The sequence below is a fragment of the Spinacia oleracea genome, chromosome 1, assembly GCF_020520425.1.
Source record: "Spinacia oleracea cultivar Varoflay chromosome 1, BTI_SOV_V1, whole genome shotgun sequence".
Classification (NCBI taxonomy): domain Eukaryota; kingdom Viridiplantae; phylum Streptophyta; class Magnoliopsida; order Caryophyllales; family Amaranthaceae; genus Spinacia; species Spinacia oleracea.
Genome location: NC_079487.1, coordinates 74,408,288 through 74,429,716, shown reverse-complemented (window position 1 = coordinate 74,429,716; position 21,429 = coordinate 74,408,288). Strand labels below are relative to the sequence as shown.

At 38.4% G+C, this 21,429-nt stretch overlaps 1 protein-coding gene and 1 non-coding gene across 2 annotated transcripts in view; one reads left to right on the top strand and one right to left on the bottom strand.

Annotated features, from left to right (window-relative positions):
• Window positions 1–3,322: 3,322 nt before the first annotated feature.
• Window positions 3,323–3,429, bottom strand: LOC130466598 (small nucleolar RNA R71). The gene has a single exon (XR_008926783.1). It is a non-coding gene; the product is annotated as a small nucleolar RNA R71 (small nucleolar RNA).
• Window positions 3,430–10,375: 6,946 nt separating this feature from the next.
• Window positions 10,376–21,429, top strand: part of LOC130465597 (zinc finger BED domain-containing protein RICESLEEPER 2-like) — a 38,079-nt gene continuing 27,025 nt past the window's right edge. The window contains exon 1 of the mRNA XM_056834426.1: window positions 10,376–10,857. The gene's annotated coding sequence lies outside the window, so the exon portion shown is untranslated. The remainder of the gene's footprint in view (window positions 10,858–21,429) is intronic.

The window sequence follows — 21,429 nt, the reverse complement described above, 5'->3', positions numbered from 1 at the left end:
GATGAATCAATCACTGACACGAATGAGAAAGAATATGAAACTCCCATAATCGAGGACACTGAATCAGTAAACATTGGAACTGAGGAAGATCCTAAACTAATAAAAATTGGCTTAACTTTAACTTCTACTGAAAAGGTCGGTCTGATCTCCACCCTAAAGAATTCATAGGCATCTTTGCATGATCTTAAAAGACATGCCTGGAATAGATCGAGAAATTGCTGAACACAAAATACCGCTGGATCCTAAAATGACACTGGTAAAACAAGAGCTACAAAAACTCAAACCTGAAATAGCTCTAAAAGTCAAAGAAGAAGTCACAAAGCAGCTAGACGCAGGATTCATTAAAGTATCAAATTATCCAGATTGGGTGGCTAATGTAGTCCAAGTGTCCAAAAAAGACGGACCTGTGCGAATGTGTGTAGATTTTCCGCGGTCTCAGCAAAGCTAGTCCTAAAGATGACTTCCCACTACCACACATCACTATTCTGGTAGACAATACTGCGGAGCATGCGCTTCTCTCCTTTATGGACGGGTACGCTGGCTATAACCAAATTCTCATAGCCGAAGAGGACATGGAGAAAACTACCTTCATCACCCCCTGGGGGACATACTGTTACACCGTTATGCCATTCGGACTGAAAAACGCGAGGGCCATCTATCAACGAACGACCACCATGTTACTGCACGACATGATGCATAAAGAAATAGAAGTCTACGTAGACGGCATGATAGTTAAATACAAGGACCGGCAAGTTCACCTACTGGCCCTAAGGAAATTCTTTACCAGAATTTTGAAATACAATATGCGACTATACCCGCAAAAATGCACGTTCGGAGTGACTTCAGGAAAGTTGCTCGGATACGTAGTTAGCACACGGGGCATCCATCCATCCAAGATCAAATCCATAACTGAAATGCCGCCGGCGAAGTCTGAAAAACAAATTCGGGCCTTTTTGGGCAAACTACAATATATTAGTAGGTTCATTTCCAAACTTACAATGACATGCGAACCCATCTTAAGAAAACTCAAGAAAGAGGACAAAGATGAATGGGATGAACAGTGTCAAAAGGCTTTCGATAAAATCAAGGAATATCTGATTAGCCCTCATGTTCTATCCCCACCAAGATGATATGTGCATTTTATATAGAGTATTTACCCCCGTCCCTTAGTACTTTTCTGCGTTAAATGAGCTCTTAGGATCCATTTTTAGTACTAATTGGTGTTATAAGTGTGCCTTGAGTTTCAGGTTCGTTTAATGAGAAATTTTTGTTTTTAGGCACGTTTCATGATGATATGGGCCATTACACGATTCCCGAGTATGTTCGAGACGATCATGGTCGACCCTTGGGAGCCTAGGATGTCTTTGTTGAGCCCCAAAAGTTAGACTCGATGCTACAAGAGAAGAACGGTGCGTTCTGCTAATCGCTCTGCGATGGGAGGGCGAATGGAGACTTGGAGGGCGAATGGAGATTAGTCGCGCGTGCAAGCAAAAAGGAATATAATTCCTTCAGCACGCGCCCGGCCGGGCGCCAACCGCCCGGTTCTAATCGGGCGAATAGCCAGCAGCAGTATCAGGAGATTTCCATCCGCCTGACCGGGCGGATTCTGGCCCGGTCAGGTCGTTTACGAGTTGGATGCCCGATTGGGCGAGCCTCTGCCCGGTCGGGCGACGACAACCCCTGGCGCGTTTTCGCTTAGTTTATTTCCAGTTTTGTTTGGCTTTATGGGCAAGACTATAAATATAGCCCTTAGCTATTTGTTTGAATCACCTTATTTTCCTAGTTTTAAACACTTAGTTTATTTCAGTACTTAGTTTTATTCTCTCAATTGTTGCAAAACACTTAGGTTTTTTCAATCAAAAATTCAAGGTTTCGTTATTCGTTCTTCATTCCCTTAGGTATTATTTCTTACTTTGCTTTATTATTTTGGTTTAATCATGTTTCCAATTTATTTGTTTGGATTAGTTATTTCAAATATGTGTGAGTAGTTCCATTCTAGGGTTTTGGGAATCCATGAACCAATATGAAGGGATGATTAATTATTGTTGATTGTTGGTATTATCTGTGGATTGGCCAGGGTCTTCTTTGGCTAATGAGACCTCGATACCATATTAAACCAAAAGCAACTGATCTCAAAGACCTATTGATTGCTTCCATTTACTTTGCGATTAGATTTGCGCAGGTCCAATTGTATTAGTGTAGCAATACCAAGTCAAGATTCGAGAGATGCAATTTGATGTTTAGGCTTGTTTCAATACGTAGAATTGGGATTAATACGTAGCAAGAGCCCATTAATTCTAAGTATAAGATTAGTATCGATTCAAGAGAGCACGCTAGTCTAATTAACTACTTTATTGATTATTATTGATTGTTTATCATCCTGGATTGTTGTTTATTAGTGAACCTATGCCCTAAACCTTTTAATATCTGACTTCCTCTTTGTTTAATTATCGTCGTAGTTTTAATTTACAAATCAACTAACTTTCTTGTTTCCCAATAGTCTAGACCTTAGTTTTAGTAATAGAAATAACGCTTGTTTCCCTGTGGATATGATCCCTACTTCCCTTACTATCTTGTTAGTAGATTTAGGTTTATATTTGATTAGGTGATACGACTTTGGCCTGTCAAATTTTGGCGCCGTTGCCGGGGAAACAGTTTATATTATGTTATTAATTGTTTGTTCTAGATTATTGTTTGTTACTTCTCAAGGAACTCCCTTTCCTTGAGACCGGACTTCACAAACGTTTGTAGTTTCTTTGTCTATGCCCAGGACCGTAGTTACTAGTAATCTTACTTCGTTCGATCCTGAGCCTGAAAGAAACTTTCGCAGACGAAGAAATTTTATCGTAGAGTGTGGAATTACTCTAACTCTGATTCTGATCATATTATTGGCGGTCTTTTTCCTTCAAATACATATACAATTTTAGAGATAGAGATGGGTGACGAAATAGTTGAATCGAGGCTTACAGACTATTCTAAGCCAAGTCTGTCTGTGCTACCTAAGGTAATCATGCCTTCTATTGCAGCTGAGAGTTTCAAGATTGAGCATGCATTGATAAATATGATCGAGAGGCACCATTTTGGTGGGGAAAAAGGTGAAGACCCTAATCTTCACATTTATTCCTTCATCCAATATTGCTCTACCATCAAGCAGAAGAATGTGACTCCGAAACAAACTATGCAGATGCTTTACCCATTTTCTCTGAGTGGAAAAGCAAAGTTGTGGATCAATGGGTTGAATCGAGCGACAATAAAAATTACTAACTGGGAGTCTTTAGCCCTTGCATTCTATGTGAAATACTTCCCACCTGAGAAAACAACTCGTCTGAGGAGCTAGATCATTTCTATTACTCAACAGGCAAATGAGAGTTTGTTCGAGGTCTGGGAAAGGTTCAAGGATTTGTAGAGAGAGTACCCACACCATGGTCTGCAACCGTGGTTCTTGATTCAACAATTCTATAATGGTTTGGGTAATGATTCTAGGCTTATTTTGGATTCTGCTGCTAGTGGGAGATCCATGCAACTTGAGGTGACTAGAGCTATGGAGGTGATCGAGGAGATGGCCATTCACAATGGCCAGTATGGGAATCCTAGGGGTCTAACTAACAAGGGTGGCAAGAACAAGCTAAATTCCATAGAACAACTGACTGCCCAATTGACTGCTTTACATTATAAGTTCGATAGTATGCAAGCATCAACTTCTCAATCTGCTCAAGCTCTTAGTGTAGCTGCAATAAAATTTCAATCTGTTAATGTCTGTGATAGTTGTGGGATATCTGGTCATTATGCACAGGAGTGTAGGAGCTCCATTGAACAATGTAATGCATTTCAGGCCTACAAGCAGAATAATCCGTACTCTAATTCCTACAATGAGGGGTATAAAAATAATCCCCTACTGTCCTATAGGAGTACTAATATTTAGAACCCACACAAGGTTCAACATCCCCCACTACCACAGCAACAATACCAACCACGGAGTAACTATAACCAACAGTCTAGTGGACCACCTGGGTTCTCTAGACAATACATGCAACCTCCACAAACACAGCCTCATACCACTGTCTGATCTTATGCTAGTAGAGATGCGTAACATGATGCTCCAGATGCATAAGTCTCTAAATGAAAAGGATGTTAAAATTGATGCTCTTGCCGCTCACAACAAGATTATTGATACACAGTTGACACAGATGGCTACTAGTCTTGCGGGGAGACCCCAGGGACAAATTCCTTCACAGCCTAAGAATAGAGAGACTGCTAATGCTATTACCTTGCGGAGTGAAAAAGGGTATGATGGCCCTTCTATGCCTATTGAGGTTGATTCTAGGGTGTCTACTAGTGGTCTGGTTGATAAGGGAGTTGAAAAGGTAGTTATGGAGGAGATTCAAGCTGAAAAAGTAGTTTGTGAGAAAGAGGTTACAATGAGGTTAAGAAGGGGACAGATATTAAAGTACCACCTATTGCACTCCCCTTCCCAAACCGGCAACTCAAGAATAAGCTAGACAAACAGTGTAACACCCCGACCTCTAATTAAACTATTAAAGCATACTTAGCAGCGGAATTAACCTAATTTGGTCGGGACATTACCTGCCGTAACTCCCTCTTGGGAATTACAAGGCAACCATCATATTCTAAGCCATTAAATCTCCAAATTAACATAATAATCCTTTATATTCCCAAAATATAGGTACATCACTTACTAAAAGTCTTTAATTAAACTATTAAAACTTTAAACACAAACTAGGTGAATAATATTAAAGTGAAATTCCTCGCCACTACTCGTTTCCATCGTTCCCCGCGGTACCTAAAACAGAAAACAAAAACGGTGAGCCGAAGACTCAATAACGAACTATTCTAGCAGCGTAAATTCATTTCAATTCATTTTATTTAATAACACAGGGAGAATAGAATAATGTAAAACATTTTATAAAGTCCTTTATTTAATTCATTCATAACTTTAGGGTGCACATGCTAGCCGTGGCAAGTATGACATGCTGGAACGTCTTCCACGATGGACCGCTGTCCATAAAACATGGGGCCTTGGCCCGAAAAACATGAGAGCCTTGGCTCAATGGGCGGATGCCCCATGGGTACATGCATGACCGAGAATAATAACCTGTGAACATATACTGCCAAACGGACTAGGTCTTTCACTTTCATTTATCATGTTTCGTTTAATTTTACATTAAAATAAATCATCATTCCTGTCATGGTTTCTTATAAACATTATTTTATAAGAACATTCAATCAATCATAATATAAGGAATAATTCCATCAAATCATATTATAATAAATAATTCAATAAAATCATATTTCATTTCCCGCAAATCATAAAACATGTCAAAACATTCATTTAATAAATCAATCATAACGTTGTAATTTCATAATCGCATTTATAAGGGAATTGCGGGTACTAGCAATAGCCGTTACCTCACTTCCACGATTTTGCTAAGGATTTTCCTTGGTTCGTTCGTCCTGAGCTCCGAGTCCAATTTCTTTCAAAATAATAAATTATTGAATTAGTATTAAAACGATAAATAATCTAAAATCTATATTTTATAAATAATAAATTTTATAAGTGATGAATTTATAAATAACGAATTTTAATAAAATATAATTTCGAAATTTACTGAAAATATTTTTAATCGAATTTCAATCAAAATATATATTTATATTCATAAACCGATTTTCATGAAAATATTTATAAATTCCGTTTTTGTTAAATAAAGCTAGTAATTTATTTTCGTAAAATCGATAATTAAACCTGAAAAATATTAAACAATTTTTATTAGTAAATAACTACATTATCAAAATTTATTAAAGCATGCAAATTAATAATTAGAAATCTGAAAATACAATTAAGTTTGTAACTCACCCAAAAGCCCAAAAGAAATATGGCCCAATTTTTAATATGGGTTGGAAGGGAATCAAAGTTTTAAAATAAAACTTTGATTTTGGGTTTGTCTGGAACAGGGAAGGGAGTGACGGAGAGGAGCATGGGAAAGGGAGGAGGGAGGAAGGGAGGTGGCGGCTGGCTGGGCGGTGCGGCAGGGTTGCGCCGGTGGTTCCGCACAGCACGGCCGCGACGGAGATGGTGGCTGAGGCGGGGCGAAAAGTGGAAAAAAGGGAGGGGGAATTACGAACAGGGGAGGAGTAAACGGGGGTGATTTTGGGCGGAGGCAGGGTGGTTCAAGGCGAAGGTGGAGGCGGGATTTACTCCTGAGGTGTTGAGGTGGTTGCAGTGTGGTGGCGACGTGGTGCTGGTGGCGCAGCGAGCAAGAAAGAAGAGAAGACAGAGGAAGGGAAAGAGGGAGCAGGGGAGAGACAGGGGTTGCGTGGGAGGAGGATAGGCAGGGGTTGCGGAGGTGGTCGAGTGATGGCCGAGTGGTGTTGGGCTGCTTGAGGTGGAGCTGAATGGTGGTTGTTGTGGTGGTGGTGGTGGGTGATGGTCCGAATCAGAGAAACAAAGGGAGAAGAATTGAAATTTGTTTTGATTTTTGATATCTGAAAATGATCTATGAATGTTGAGTTTGTAAAAGGAAGAAGAGAAAGAATCCAACTTGAATTTTTCAATGAATGTGGACTGGTTTTTAGGGAAAAGGAGAAGGAAGAGAAATCCTTCACTCCATTTGTACGTGGAGAGCAAGGAGAGAAAGAGAGATTGGAATTTTGGCTCTTCTAAGGGCTTTTTCGTAATTTCACAAGATTAGGCTAAAATTTCTGAAATTCGTTGCTATTTTTGGAAACTACTAAAAATAGAAATGTTTAAAATAATTCTTTATTTAAAATATCGTTAACGAAAAATAAATAAATTTTCGTTTATAAATTTATCGTTTAAAATAAATCGTAAAAACATTTAAAATAACGAAATCGATTATTCGTAATTATTTAAAACAAAATCAAGCTAATAAATATTTTTAATTTTAATAAATCACGTTTAAAAATTTCGGGGTATTACATCCTTACCCCCTTAGAAAAAAGTTTCGTCCTCGAAACTGGAGCTCAGTCGAACTTGCCACTCTTATAAATCATACAATTCATACTTAATCGTTCTATTCGTCATTCATTGAAAACATACATGTCATAACCAATCATTTGATCTCACGCATAAGCATTGTTGATACATACATTCACAGAAAACATGGAGATTCGTACATCATATAGTTCTTAGGCAACTATTTGAAGATACTTCGCTTTCATTTGCTATTGGGTCCCTTTGCTGCAGGAATCTTGTCGTTAACCTTCATTACTTGATTCGTTTTGATTTCGAACTTCGATCTTTTCTTCTACGCTAAATAACTTTGTTGACTACGTTCGTTGCAGGGGTTCGAGTCCAATCATGCGACTAGGAATACGTCGTTAGACATACGACTTTGTTACTTATCCTTTATATTCTAAGTCGACAAACCTCGGATTTTGCGGATAATGCCAAGCCATCAAGCGTGCCTTTACCATAAACAATCTAGCTCGCAGAAAACTTAGTTCAGACTACCTGGTTTGACTGACAGGTCATTTTGTCGATATTCCATTCTTAATTCCATTGCATTCCTCAATCATTCATAATTCTTTTCGAACTTCATAACATTCACTGATATCATCAACCTGATAGACATACTAATTCTCGATAACTTATTTTGGTAAGATCCTCAAAGCCTCATGTGTAAACTCAACTCCATCTTTTCACCATAAATCATGTTGGGTTCCGCATAATATTCTTGCATACCTTTAAAATTTCTAACTTAGGTTCCCTAATATATCTGAATATACACTTAGGTACTTACAACCAAAAAAAACAATCATTATGAATGGTGCGGGAAGGTAACTCGAAAGTAAACCATAACTTGAACGCTTTGAAACCTTGAATAACCTTGATTTAATTTGTGATTCGCCACTTATAAAATACAAAATCGTGTCCTTTCGGTACTTTATCATTCAACCTTATTGATAGACAAATTCTTGATAACTTCTTGGCTTCCTTAATAGAGGCATTTCAATCATCCTTTAGTCCTTCAACATGTGTTTCCTTGATTTCACTTCAAAATAATGGTATTCAACATTTTCTCTCCTAAGTAAAAAAAAACAATGGAAGGCTCAGTTCAAATTACGTGACTCGATCCTTTAACATAGCCTGGTTGAGATTTCTACATATACTCAAAATATACGGTAGATACTTTAGCATAGATTAGTCTAGGTTGTTCACTCTAGATTGCTATTTCATAGCCTTCGAAACTACTTTCTTGCCAACTTGACATATTTCAAAACTTCATGAACTCCTGTATTTTCCTTAAATTTGTTTCTTATGGTCCTCCATAATTCTTAAATTATCCATAGGCAGGTTTACTAAATGTATCAAAGCACAGGTCTTAATTAATTGTGATTCGTCAAGATTTCCCATATAATTGATAATCCCAAAATAATTTCCGCTAAATTGATGGTATTTCGTTTACAACCTCTAGTATATTCTTAATAGCTCAACGAACCTTCAAAAATACTTTTGCACCAATTCCATTGATTCCGGATATATGACGCATAATGATAACTTACCTTAATCCTCAATTATACTCATACATTATCGTTTCTTTGCACGTAAGATTGGGGTTCCCAAGGTAACATTTTCATGTTATCATTCTTAAAATGATTTCCGCAAATCAACTCTTCTCATCTCATTGAAAACTAAAATCTTGTTCTCTTATTAAAGGTCTATCATGGTTCCTTCTCGAAATTTATTCGGGCACTTATTATAGGCAACTAAAAGTTTCTCTCTTCCCTAGTTGTCTGATAACCTTTCATTTCGACCCTTTTGTCTCTTAGTCATTGGAGTAATTTACTCTTATTCTCTCATACGCATAAATGTCAATATTCGTCATAATCTCCAACCTATCATCCTTTCATTACATCATCTCAATATGCCTGAACTCTCAGGTTACCCAGTACTCACTATCATACACATGTCAACCTATTTGGTATAAACTTTAATCATGTATGAGAAATAATAAATGAAGGAATATCAACGAGTATCATACATAATAATTAGAAAAGAGAATTACAAGGACCATTGATAACATTTCTTCCTTTTCATGTGGTTTTGTCATAGAATCTACTCCAATCATGGGTTTCTGAGGCATGCTAACAATGTCATTGGTTCTATGGTCGTTGTCAATAGACAATCTTTTAGTACATATGACTGACGGTGATAACTCGGAATAATCCCGAACCTAATGGTCATGACTTCCACAACGATCATTTGTTCGTAGCGCAAATCCTTAATTCGTACTTTCCTAATCCTATAATTCAAAGTTGGCCTCACTTTTAGGCAAACATTCCCTTTATCCTTAAGGAACTTGACTTCTATGTTTTACATATCCTCTTGGTTGGCTCGTGGAAAGGTAGGATCGAATTTAGGTAAGACTTTGACTCAAAGCATCTACAATAACATTAGCTTTTCTAGTAGGGTATTGTATATCAAGATCATAAGTAAGGTAGTTCTTTTCAGGGACTTGGAGTTGGCGAGAAGCATCATCTATGACCTTCTTTTTCCATTTTGTCACATCATATTCCATGCTTAGAAGCACTACTATAAATAACAAATCTCTCAGTTCCGGATGGAAGGCAAGGATATAGGAAATTGTGATACGACTCTTAAGTTCTCGAATTTCAGATTCACAATCATCATTCCCCATAAATTTGATATTCTTTCTAACTAGTCGGGTCATAGGTAAGGCAATCTTAGAAAAGTCTTGACCTTTAATAATATCCATCTAAACCCAATAAAACTTCATGCTTTAGGGACATTGGTTGGTCTAGGTCATTCCACAAGATCAATAGGTACACCTTTATCTGACATACTCTGACCTAAAATGACATTTACTTAAATCAAGATTCACATTTTGACAACTTGGCATACAACTGGTTTTCAATTAATGTATCTAACACTTTTCTCAAATGCTCCTCATGTTCCTCATTATTCTTAGAATATACCAAAATATCATCAATGAAAACAACTACAAACTTATCAAGGTGTGGTTTAAAAATGCGGTTCGTTAAGTCCATAAATACAGCTGGTGTATTAGTTAACCCAAAAAGACATTACAACAAACTCATGGTAACTATCGTTGGTTCTAAAGGTCGTACTTGGAATATCCTCAAGTTTATTGTAAAGTTGATGGTATACGTACCTCAAATCTATCTTTGGAAACACTTTTGCACCTCGAAGTTAGTCAAACAAATCATCAATGCGGGATAAAGGATATTTATTCTTGTCCAACTCTCTATATTCTATGCATAACCTCAAAGTTTCATAATTTTTCCTCACAGATATGACATGGCTCCCAAAAGTGAAGCACTTAGTTGAATATACCCTTATCCAAGTAAATCATCTAATTGTTTCTTCAATTCTTTGCAACTCAGTTGGTATCATTCTATAGGTGCTTTAGGAATAGAAGTGGACTTTTATGCTAAAGTTTAATTCTCTGGTGGGGGCATACTAGGTTTCTTTTCTGGAAAACATTTGCCTATTCTCAAACGATAGATGTATCGGTGATGGGTGATCGACAACAGTCCAAGGATAACCAGAAAACTCACCATCGGTCAATAGGGGTTTTCAAAGCAAAGACATTTTGAATCATTAGTTTTCTTCACTAACTTTTGGGACGAAATCCTACCCTCATTTGCTACTTTGGTTACACTATTCCCCAAACAATTGATGTTAGCTGTATATTCAGCCAACCAATTTATTCCCAAAATTACATCAAATCTAGATAGGTCAAAGGATAATAAAACTCAAATTTCTCTAACATCGTAGGACAATTTCTATGTCACAATTTCTCTATTAGGAAAGAAAACATTCATAAACGCATCAATATGGGCATAATACTCGTGGGTAATGTGGTTATCATTGTTAACAGGTTGCTCGTTACGAGCCCTTGGTGACATCATTCATAGCCTCGATAGACAACATTCAACATAACATGTCTCAACAAATGGACACAAATAAATCATAGAAAATAAACTCGTTCATCCCGTTCCTTCACTCACACTCATATTCATTTTAACCTAACAAAATTTTAAGAGTATTCCATTTTCAACTTATTCTTTAAAACTCTTTGCTTAAAGCCTAATGAATTCTATTATGTGCAAAATCCACGAGTTTTAGCGCTTATGGCCCAAAACCTTGGATCTGATACCAGACTGTAACACCCCGACCTCTAATTCAACTATTAAAGCATACTTAGCAGCGGAATTAACCTAATTTGGTCGGGACATTACCTGCCGTAACTCCCTCTTGGGAATTACAAGGCAACCATCATATTCTAAGCCATTAAATCTCCAAATTAACATAATAATCCTTTATATTCCCAAAATTTAGGTACTTCACTTACTAAAAGTCTTTAATTAAACTATTAAAACTTTAAACATAAACTAGGTGAATAATATTAAAGTGAAATTCCTCGCCACTACTCGTTTCCATCGTTCCCCGCAGTACCTAAAACAGAAAACAAAAACGGTGAGCCGAAGACTCAATAACGAACTATTCTAGCAGCGTAAATTCATTTCAATTCATTTTATTTAATAACACAGGGAGAATAGAATAATGTAAAACATTTTATAAAGTCCTTTATTTAATTCATTCATAACTTTAGGGTGCACATGCTAGCCGTGGCAAGAATGACATGGTGGAACGTCTTCCACGATGGACCGCTGTCCATAAAACATGGGGCCTTGGCCCGAAAAACATGAGAGCCTTGGCTTAATGGGCGGATGCCCCATGGGTACATGCATGACCGAGAATAGTAACCTGTGAACATATACTGCCAAACGGACTAGGTCTTTCACTTTCATTTATCATGTTTCGTTTAATTTTACATTTTAGCCTTTTTACTTCGATTGAAGTAACATATTTCCTTTAGATCATGTGACCAAAATAAATCATCATTCCTGTCATGGTTTCTTATCAACATTATTTTATAAGAACATTCAATCAATCATAATATAAGGAATAATTCCATCAAATCATATTATAATAAATAATTCAATAAAATCATATTTCATTTCCCGCAATTCATAAAACATGTCAAAACATTCATTTAATAAATCAATCATAACGTTGTAATTTCATAATCGCATTTATAAGGGAATTGCGGGTACTAGCAATAGCCGTTACCTCACTTCCACGATTTTGCTAAGGATTTTCCTTGGTTCGTTCGTCCTGAGCTCCGAGTCCAATTTCTTTCAAAATAATAAATTATTGAATTAGTATTAAAACGATAAATAATCTAAAATCTATATTTTATAAATAATAAATTTTATAAGTGATGAATTTATAAATAACGAATTTAATAAAATATAATTTCGAAATTTACTGAAAATATTATTAATCGAATTTCAATCGAAATATATATTTATATTCATAAACCGATTTTCATGAAAATATTTATAAATTCCGTTTTTGTTAAATAAAGCTAGTAATTTATTTTCGTAAAATCGATAATTAAACCTGAAAAATATTAAACAATTTTTAATAGTAAATAACTACATTATCAAAATTTATTAAAGCATGCAAATTAATAATTAGAAATCTGAAAATACAATTAAGTTTGTAACTCACCCAAAAGCCCAAAAGAAATATGGCCCAATTTTTAATATGGGTTGGAAGGGAATCAATGTTTTAAAATAAAACTTTGCTTTGGGTTTGTCTGGAACAGGGAAGGGAGTGACGGAGAGGAGCATGGGAAAGGGAGGAGGGAGGAAGGGAGGTGGCGGCTGGCTGGGCGGTGCGGCAGGGTTGCGCCGGTGGTTCCGCACAGCAGGGCCGCGACGGAGATGGTGGCTGAGGCGGGGCGAAAAGTGGAAAAAAGGGAGGGGGAATTACGAACAAGGGAGGAGTAAACGGGGGTGATTTTGGGCGGAGGCAGGGTGGTTCAAGGCGAAGGTGGAGGCGGGATTTACTCCTGAGGTGGTGAGGTGGTTGCGGTGTGGTGGCGACGTGGTGCTGGTGGCGCAGCGAGCAAGAAAGGAGAGAAGACAGAGGAAGGGAAAGAGGTAGCAGGGGAGAGACCAGGGTTGCGTGGGAGCAGGAGAGGCAGGGGTTGTGGAGGTGGTCGAGTGATGGCCGAGTGGTGTTGGGCTGCTTGAGGTGGAGCTGAATGGTGGTTGTTGTGGTGGTGGTGGTGGGTGATGGTCCGAATCAGAGAAACAAAGGGAGAAGAATTGAAATTTGTTTTGATTTTTGATATCTGAAAATGATCTATGAATGTTGAGTTTGTAAAAGGAAGAAGAGAAAGAATCCAACTTGAATTTTTCAATGAATGTGGACTGGGTTTTAGGGAAAAGGAGAAGGAAGAGAAATCCTTCACTCCATTTGTACGTGGAGAGCAAGGAGAGAAAGAGAGATTGGAATTTTGGCTCTTCTAAGGGCTTTTTCGTAATTTCACAAGATTAGGCTAAAATTTCTGAAATTCGTTGCTATTTTTGGAAACTACTAAAAATAGAAATGTTTAAAATAATTCTCTATTTAAAATATCGTTAACGAAAAATAAATAAATTTTCGTTTATAAATTTATCGTTTAAAATAAATCGTAAAAATATTTAAAATAACGAAATCGATTATTCTTAATTATTTAAAACAAAATCAAGCTAATAAATCTTTTTAATTTTAATAAATCACGTTTAAAAATTTCGGGGTATTACAAACAGTTTGATAAATTCTTGGATGTGGCCAAAAACTTGCAGGTAACGGTTCCTTTTACTGAATTAATTTTACAGGTTCCTGCATATGCTAAGTTTATGAAATATATTTTGACCAGGAAACATGCTTTTTGTGAGGTAGAGACTGTAGCTTTTACCGAGGAGTGTAGTGCTTTATTGCAAAACAAGTATCCACTCAAACTTAAAGAGTAACATTGGCACCATTTTTATTGGTAAGGCTTTATGTGATCTAGGTGCTAGTGTGTCTGTTATGCCCTTGTCTATCTGCACTAAATTAAACATGGGTGAGCTTAAGGTCACTAATATTACACTACAAATGGATGACCATTCTGTTAAATACCCCTTAGGTGTTTTAGAGGACGTTCCCGTTAAAGTAGGTAAATTTTATATTCCTGTGGATTTTGTGGTGCTAGACATGCAAGAGGATTCTCAAATTTCCATTATTTTAGGTAGACCCTTCCTTCACACGGCGGGGGTGGTTATTAATGTTAAAAGTGGGAAATTGTTTTTTTCTGTTGGGGATGACAAGGTTACTTTTATTCTGAATAGTGCCTTAAAGAGTCCCATGCTAGAGGAAGAGCATTGCTATCGTATTGATGTAGTTGATTTTATTATGCGAGATAACATCTCCCAAGTCCTCGAAAGGGTTCCCTTGGAGGCAGTGCTTTATTGTGAATCTTCTGCAGGTGATAGCAGTTCTTGGAGTGCTGAAGTGGATACTCTAGAGTTGGCTCTTGATGGTGGAGAGCTTGAACCCAAGGAGAGAACCAAGGTGAGGAGGTTAGTTTGGCCTGTCTGTTATGTAAAATAGGTAAAGAAACCCGAACTTAAACCTCTTCCTGCCAACCTGAAATATGCATTTTTGGATGATGAACAACTTTGCCCTGTGATCGTCAGTACTGCACTTGATGCAGACCAGTTATCCCAACTTCTTAATGTGTTGAAAAAGCACAACAAGGCCATTGGGTAAGTATTGAGATTTAAAGGGTATTAGCCCAGATTTTTGCATGAATCGGATACATCTAGATGATAATCAAAAGCCATGCATTCAACCCCAACATCGTTTGAACCCCATTATGCAAGATGTTGTGAAAGCTGAAGTTGTTAAATTGCTTAATGCGCGTATCGTTTATGCTATGTCTAACTCTAAGTGGGTGAGTCCTGTTCAGGTAGTCCCAAAGAAAGGGGGGGACGACTGTGGTTAGAAATGAAAAAAATGAGTTGATCCCAACTAGAGTAGTTACAGGGTGGCGCATGTGTATTGACTATAGGCGTCTGAATGTTGCTACTAAAAAAGACCACTTTCCCCTCCCCTTTATCGATCAAATGTTGGAAAGGCTAGCCTGTCACAAGTTTTTCTGTTTTCTGGATGGTTATTCTGGTTTTTTTCCAAATCCCCATATATCCAGACGGCCAGGAAAAGACCACATTTACCTGTCCCAATGGTACTTTTGCATATCGTAGGATGCCCTTTGGTCTGTATAATGCCCCTGCTACATTTCAATGTTGTATGATGAGCATCTTTTCTGAGTTTATTGAGCCTATCATGGAAGTGTTTATGGATGATTTTAGTATCTATGGTACTTCTTTTGGTTCTTGTTTGGTTAATTTAACTAAAGTGTTGAAAAGGTGTGAAGAATGTAACTTGGTCTTAAATTGGGAAAAGTGTCATTTCATGGTTACTGAAGGGTGATCTTGGAACATTTGATATCTGATAAGGGCATCCAGGTGGATCGAGATAAGGTCCAAGTGATTGAACAATTTCCCCCTCCAGCTAATGTGAAGGGTGTTAGAAGTTTTCTTGGTCATGCGGGTTTTATCGCCGCTTTATCAAGGATTTTTCTAAAATTGTTAAACCACTAACCCAACTCCTCCTCAAGGACTGCCCATTTATGTTTATTGATGCTTGTCTTGAGGCTTTTGACAGGATTAAACAAGCACTGATTTCGGCTCCTATCATCCGTTCTCCTGAGTGGGATCTCCCGTTCGAGATAATGTGTGATGCAAGTGACTACGCAGTTGGGGCAGTTTTGGGTTAGAGAAAGGAAAAGGTCTTGCATGCTATCTACTATGCTAGTAAGACCTTAAATGAAGCTCCGGTTAATTATGCTACTACTGAGAAGGAGCTTCTAGCCATAGTCTATGCCTTGGACAAGTTCCGCACTTATCTGATTGGGTCCAAGGTGATAGTCTACACTGACCACGCGACCTTTAAGTATTTTCTCTCTAAGAAAGAAATCAAGCCTAGACTTATTCAAGGGATAATACTGCTATAGGAGTTTGATCTGGAGATCCGCGACAAGAAGGGGGCTAAGAATGTGGTTGCAGACCACCTGTCTAGACTGAGATATGATGATGGTAAAGTGTCTACACCGATCGATGATTAATTTCCAGATGATCACCTACTTGCACTTGCCAGCCAGTCACCATGGTTCGCAGACTATGCGAACTACATTTTGGGGGGTACTCTTCCACCGATCTTACATATCAACAAATCAAGAAGTTCCTGCACGATGTTCGGTTCTACTTTTGGGATGATCCCCATCTGTTCCGTGAGACTGCAGATGGTTTGTATAAGCGGCGTGTTCCGGAATGGGAGGCACATGGTATAATTAACAGAATTAATTCTTCGCCATATGGAGGGCACCATGGACCCTTGATAACTCATGCTAAACTGTCACAATGCGGGTTTTACATGCCTACGATGTTCAAGGATGCACAAGCTTTTATTATGTCTTGTGATGCGTGCTAGAGGGCCGACACTATCTCGAGGAGGCATGAGATGCCATAGAACGGAATACTTGAGGTTGAGGTTTTTGATGTGTGGGGGATAGACTACATGGGATTATTCCCATCGTCAAAGGGTAATCTATATATCCTTGTTGTTGTAGATTATGTGTCTAAGTGGGTGGAAGCCATTGCTTCACCTACTAATGATGCTAAGACCATCATCTTCATGTTAAAAAACATCATCTTCCCCAGATTTGGAGTATCGAAGGCATTGATCAGTGATGGAGGGTCACACTTCCATGAGAAGCATCTAGATGCGCTCCTGCACAAATATGAGGTCTACCACCGCACCGGACTAGCCTACCACCCTCAGATGAATTGGCAAATTGAGGTCTCTAATCGGGAGATCAAATCTATACTTGAGAAGGTGGTGGCGAAATCTAGGAAGGATTGGAGCGACAAGCTTAATGATACTCTATGGGTGTATAGAACCGCTTTCAAGACACCTACTAGTACTTCCCCGTATCGGTTGGTGTATGGTAAGGCATGTCATTTGCCGATAGAAATGGAGTATAAGGCTTATTGGGCGATCATACAACTCAACATGGATTTTAAGTTAGCCTATGAAAAGCGGCTACTGCAGTTGAATGAGCTAGATGAGTTTAGATTGCAAGCCTATGACAGTGCCCGTATCTACAAGGAAAAGAATAAGTGATGGCACGACAGTCACATTCTTCAGAGAGAGTTTACAGTGGGCGACAAGGTCCTATTGTTCAATTCTAGGCTTACGTTATTCCTCGGAAAACTAAAGTCTAGGTGGTCTGGGCCGTTCACCATGGTTAGCAAGTTTGGATCTGTTGAAGTAGAGAACAACATGGGTGAGAGATTCAAGGTCAATGGGCAACGTCTAAAGTTGTACCACGAAGGGGCTACTGCAGGAGTGGTTGAGGTCCAACACCTCCACCCTTCCGCCCCTTGATATTCATATTTGAGGTAAAGAGGTCGAGCGGGACCTGAAAATAAACCAGCGCTTTGCGGGAGGCAACCCGTATTTTATAGCTTTTAGTAGTGTAGTTTTTTTTATTGTTTTTTATTGCTTTTTGTGTGTTTTTAGTTTAGCCTTTACCATTAGAGAGGTGAGAGGAGGGCATTTTACTCCTTGGACGTTTAGTGGTGTGCAGGTTTAAGGCTCAAAGTTCGAAAGATGCAAAAAATTTGCAAACCGGAACATTTATCTATTCGCCCGACCGGGCGAAAGTGGCCCGATCGGACGCGTGTGGAAAGAAAACTTGTTGCAGAATTTCGCCCGGCCGGGCGAAATCCCGCCTGGTCGAGATGGTTGCGAGCCTAATACCTGACCGGTTGTCAAACTTCCCGACCGGGCGAGAGAGGACGGAGGATTTGCAGAATTATCAGATCGCCCGACCGGGCGCGTGTGGAAAGCAAGGAAAATCTTTTAAGTTGCCCGACCGGGCTAAGTGCAGAATCAGCAATTAAACACGGGATTCTTCTGATGAGCGGCATTTATGTCGCTCTAAACTTAGGATTTTATAGAATTTTATTATGCTTTTTGGTAGTTTTGTATAGCTTTTGTTACATTTTTATGCCCTTATACCATCTTTGCACTTTTCAGGTAAATATTGGAGAATGATGGGAAATGAGTGGAAATATGCTCGAATCAGGCCCGTGCGATCGCACAGGAATTCTGTGTGTTCACACGGGTCTGCAGACTTGGCCTTAAAGTCAATCTAGCCGTGCGATCGAGTTCCAGAAGTGTGTGGTCGCACGAAATCGCAAGAACGATGCAGGAACTTTTCAGAATTTCGTGCGCTCGCACCAGGATTTATCCCGCTCGCACTGATTTTTTGTGTGCTCGCACAGAATTTCCGTGCGAGCACATGAAGAATTTTGAATATTTTGGCTAACTCAAGACTGTGCGATCGCACGAATTTGGAGCCCGTTCGCACCTTGCGAAGAAGAGAATCGTCGCTGAGAAAGATCGTACGGATCTGGAGCACGTTCGCACCTGGGTCTCCGCGATTGCATCGCTGCGCGGGCTGGTTTTTCGAGTTTAAATTTCTATTTTTTAGGGGGTTGTATAAATAGATTTTTCACTTTTATTATTAACAATTAATTTCAGAATTAGAATTTTAGGAAGTTTTAGAAAGTTTTAGAAAGTTTGCTCTTCAAGCTTAGTTTTCTAGAGAGAGAAACTCCATTGCTTTGAAGCTTCAAGTTGTAATTTCTTCAACTCTTCTCAATTCCTTGCAATTTTAATTCAAGTTCTTAGTTCTTTGTTCATGCTATTTTGTTATTGTTCTTTGATTGTTCTTCAACTTCTTGAATTCCTCTTTGCTTTGATTTTAGTTTCATTGATTCTCAATTCTTTAATTGATTTTGCAATTGAATGCTCAACTTCTTGATTCTTTCCTTCTACTCCTTCAATTACATGATTGCTTGCCTAGAATTCATGAATTTCCTAGTTTCAAGTATGTGTAGTGAGTAGATTTAGGTTAGGGAAAGGGGAGAATCTAGGGGCTTAATTAGGGGAAATTGATGGTTGAATGTTGATTGATTGATGTAATTAAATTTGATTTAGTGATAGGATATCCATGACTAATTGAGTAGTAGTTGCAAATACTAGTTGATTGGAATTGATTGGATTGCATAGCTTAGGTTTGGCAAGACATTGTGAGCCTATTTTGTGCAAGTGAATGGTGGTTCCTATATGCAATTTTATCTAGTTTAGAATTAGGTGAAACCTCTTCCATAGATTAGATGCTTCGCGTGCTCCATCCGAGAGGTGGTGAGCACGTCATTCGATTCCATTCCCCTGTACACTAAGTCGTTGCATCGTCATGATTGCTTGATTGTTTAGATCGTTTCCCCCAATTCCCTAGGCTATCGCCGACTCCCTAGAATTTCCCTATATTGTTTAATTCCTTGATTGATTAGCTTAGTTTTCTTAGAAATTAATTCAAACCAACTCTTGTCTAAACTAGCTTAACGCCTTGACTCAATGCACACCGTTTCTATGGGACGATCCCTATACTTGCCGCTATAGCAATATAGCCTATTAGTTAGGAGTTTTATAAATTTTGTTTGGTCGGGTGGTTTTCTTTTCAACGACGGAAAAACACCTTACCAAAATGGCGCCGTTGCTGGGGAATGGCATCATTGTTTGATTTTTCATTATAGTTCTCTAGTCTAGTTCATTTTTCATTTTCTTTTTCTTTGAAACCCAAAAAAATGGAAAATTCATTTGTTTCTCAAAATGATGAATCGATTACACTTGATGATCTTCTCTTTCTCCATGATAATTTCCTAAGCTCTTTGAAATTTGAATCTACAAAATCATTGTTTGAGAGGCTCCTTTTCATGAAGTATCTTGAAATTCAAGAAGAGCAAAGAATAGATTCTAGTTTGAATTCATTTGAGGTCATGTCCCAACGAGTTGTAAAAGGCTTTTTGGGAATCTCTAACCTAATGCAAGAATCTATTAAGGATGTTTCGTGGAGAAGAGATGAGTTTGAGGCTACATTGCCACCGACGATGCATGACATTGAGGAGTTGAGTATTGGAGTGTTTGTTCCTACTCGTTCCTCTTTGAGTGAATGCCTTGATGATGGTGATGAAAATCTATTTGCTCCTTTTTGCCTTGAAGTGCTCAAGTCGATTCAAATTGAGGAAAAGAGTGAATGTGCCAACCAAAAAAATTTAAAAGTGAATGAAGGATCTTATGTTTAGGTTTCTTGTGCTCTTTGTGATGTGAGTGAAGTTGTTTGTGAATCTTTTGTTCCCACCCCCTTCCCTCATTCCCCATTCCAAAAGAAGAAACTCAACATTTATCCTTCATTTCCCATATGTTTTCCCTTTTTATCCCAACTCCCACCGCTTGAGGATTCTTTTTCCTCTATTGATCCTAATGATTCTCCTTCCTCAAAGGTGCAAAAAGAAGGGAGTATTTCTTTTGTTTTTCATTTTGATTTTTCTTATTTTTGGTTCCCCACACCCCGTAGGCATAGAGTTGCATTCTACTTTGTGCTTGCTTCTCTTTTGACTCTTGCCTACTTGTTACTCTTGGATATGTTTGCCATTGCATATGACAAACTATTGCGATCGTTGTCGGGGTACTTACTAGAGGTAAAAGGCGTCAAGCTAATGACGTAAAAAGAGCGCTTCTCGGGAGGCAACCCGTGGGTGTTGGCCATTTGGCCCATGTATACTAAATTTTCTTGATTTTTGAAGTTTTTTGTGCCTCAAGCTTTCTTGATGTGGGAATATTTGCATCCATCTTTTCCATGTCCGGCTATTCTTATTGGTGAGTTCGTTCGTTATTACGGTTCTTTGCGGGACTTGCTCCCACGACATTTCCGGTACAACCTCCACCCAATTCATTCCACCATTTTCCACTCTCCGCAAAAACCCCAAAACCTAAAAACTCAGATTTCTCCTCTTCAATGGCTAATAGACCAAAGAGAACTTTTACCAAGGTTCCAAGGAACCAACATGCGGCAACCACAATTCATGCTCGAGCTCCAACACCTCCACTGATAGATTAAAAAGTGATACCGCAAGTGCACGGTGTCTGTTGTTAGCAGATACTTAGCAAATACGGGTCGATCCCACAGGGAGACAAGTTCTATTAGTTTTTGTCCAATTATACGAACTATTTCAATAAACGAAAGTTGATAAACTAAAGAAACTAAAACAATAATGTAAATGAGAATTTATCGATGAATTAAAGGTCTAGGGCGTCTGTTCGGTTCACCATGCTTATACCAATCCAAGAACACAAATCAATTCGGAAATGAATAAACTAAGTTGAGTAATTAAAGTACATGCTAATCCTACGGTCGGGTCTTAACACTTTCAATTCAACATATGCAGTACGATCGCTAACATAATCAGAATCGCCAATTGTACCAAACCTCTAAAAATTCGATCTTTCGATTCTAATTCCTATTAGCTAGATAATCAATCCATGAAATTGGCCGA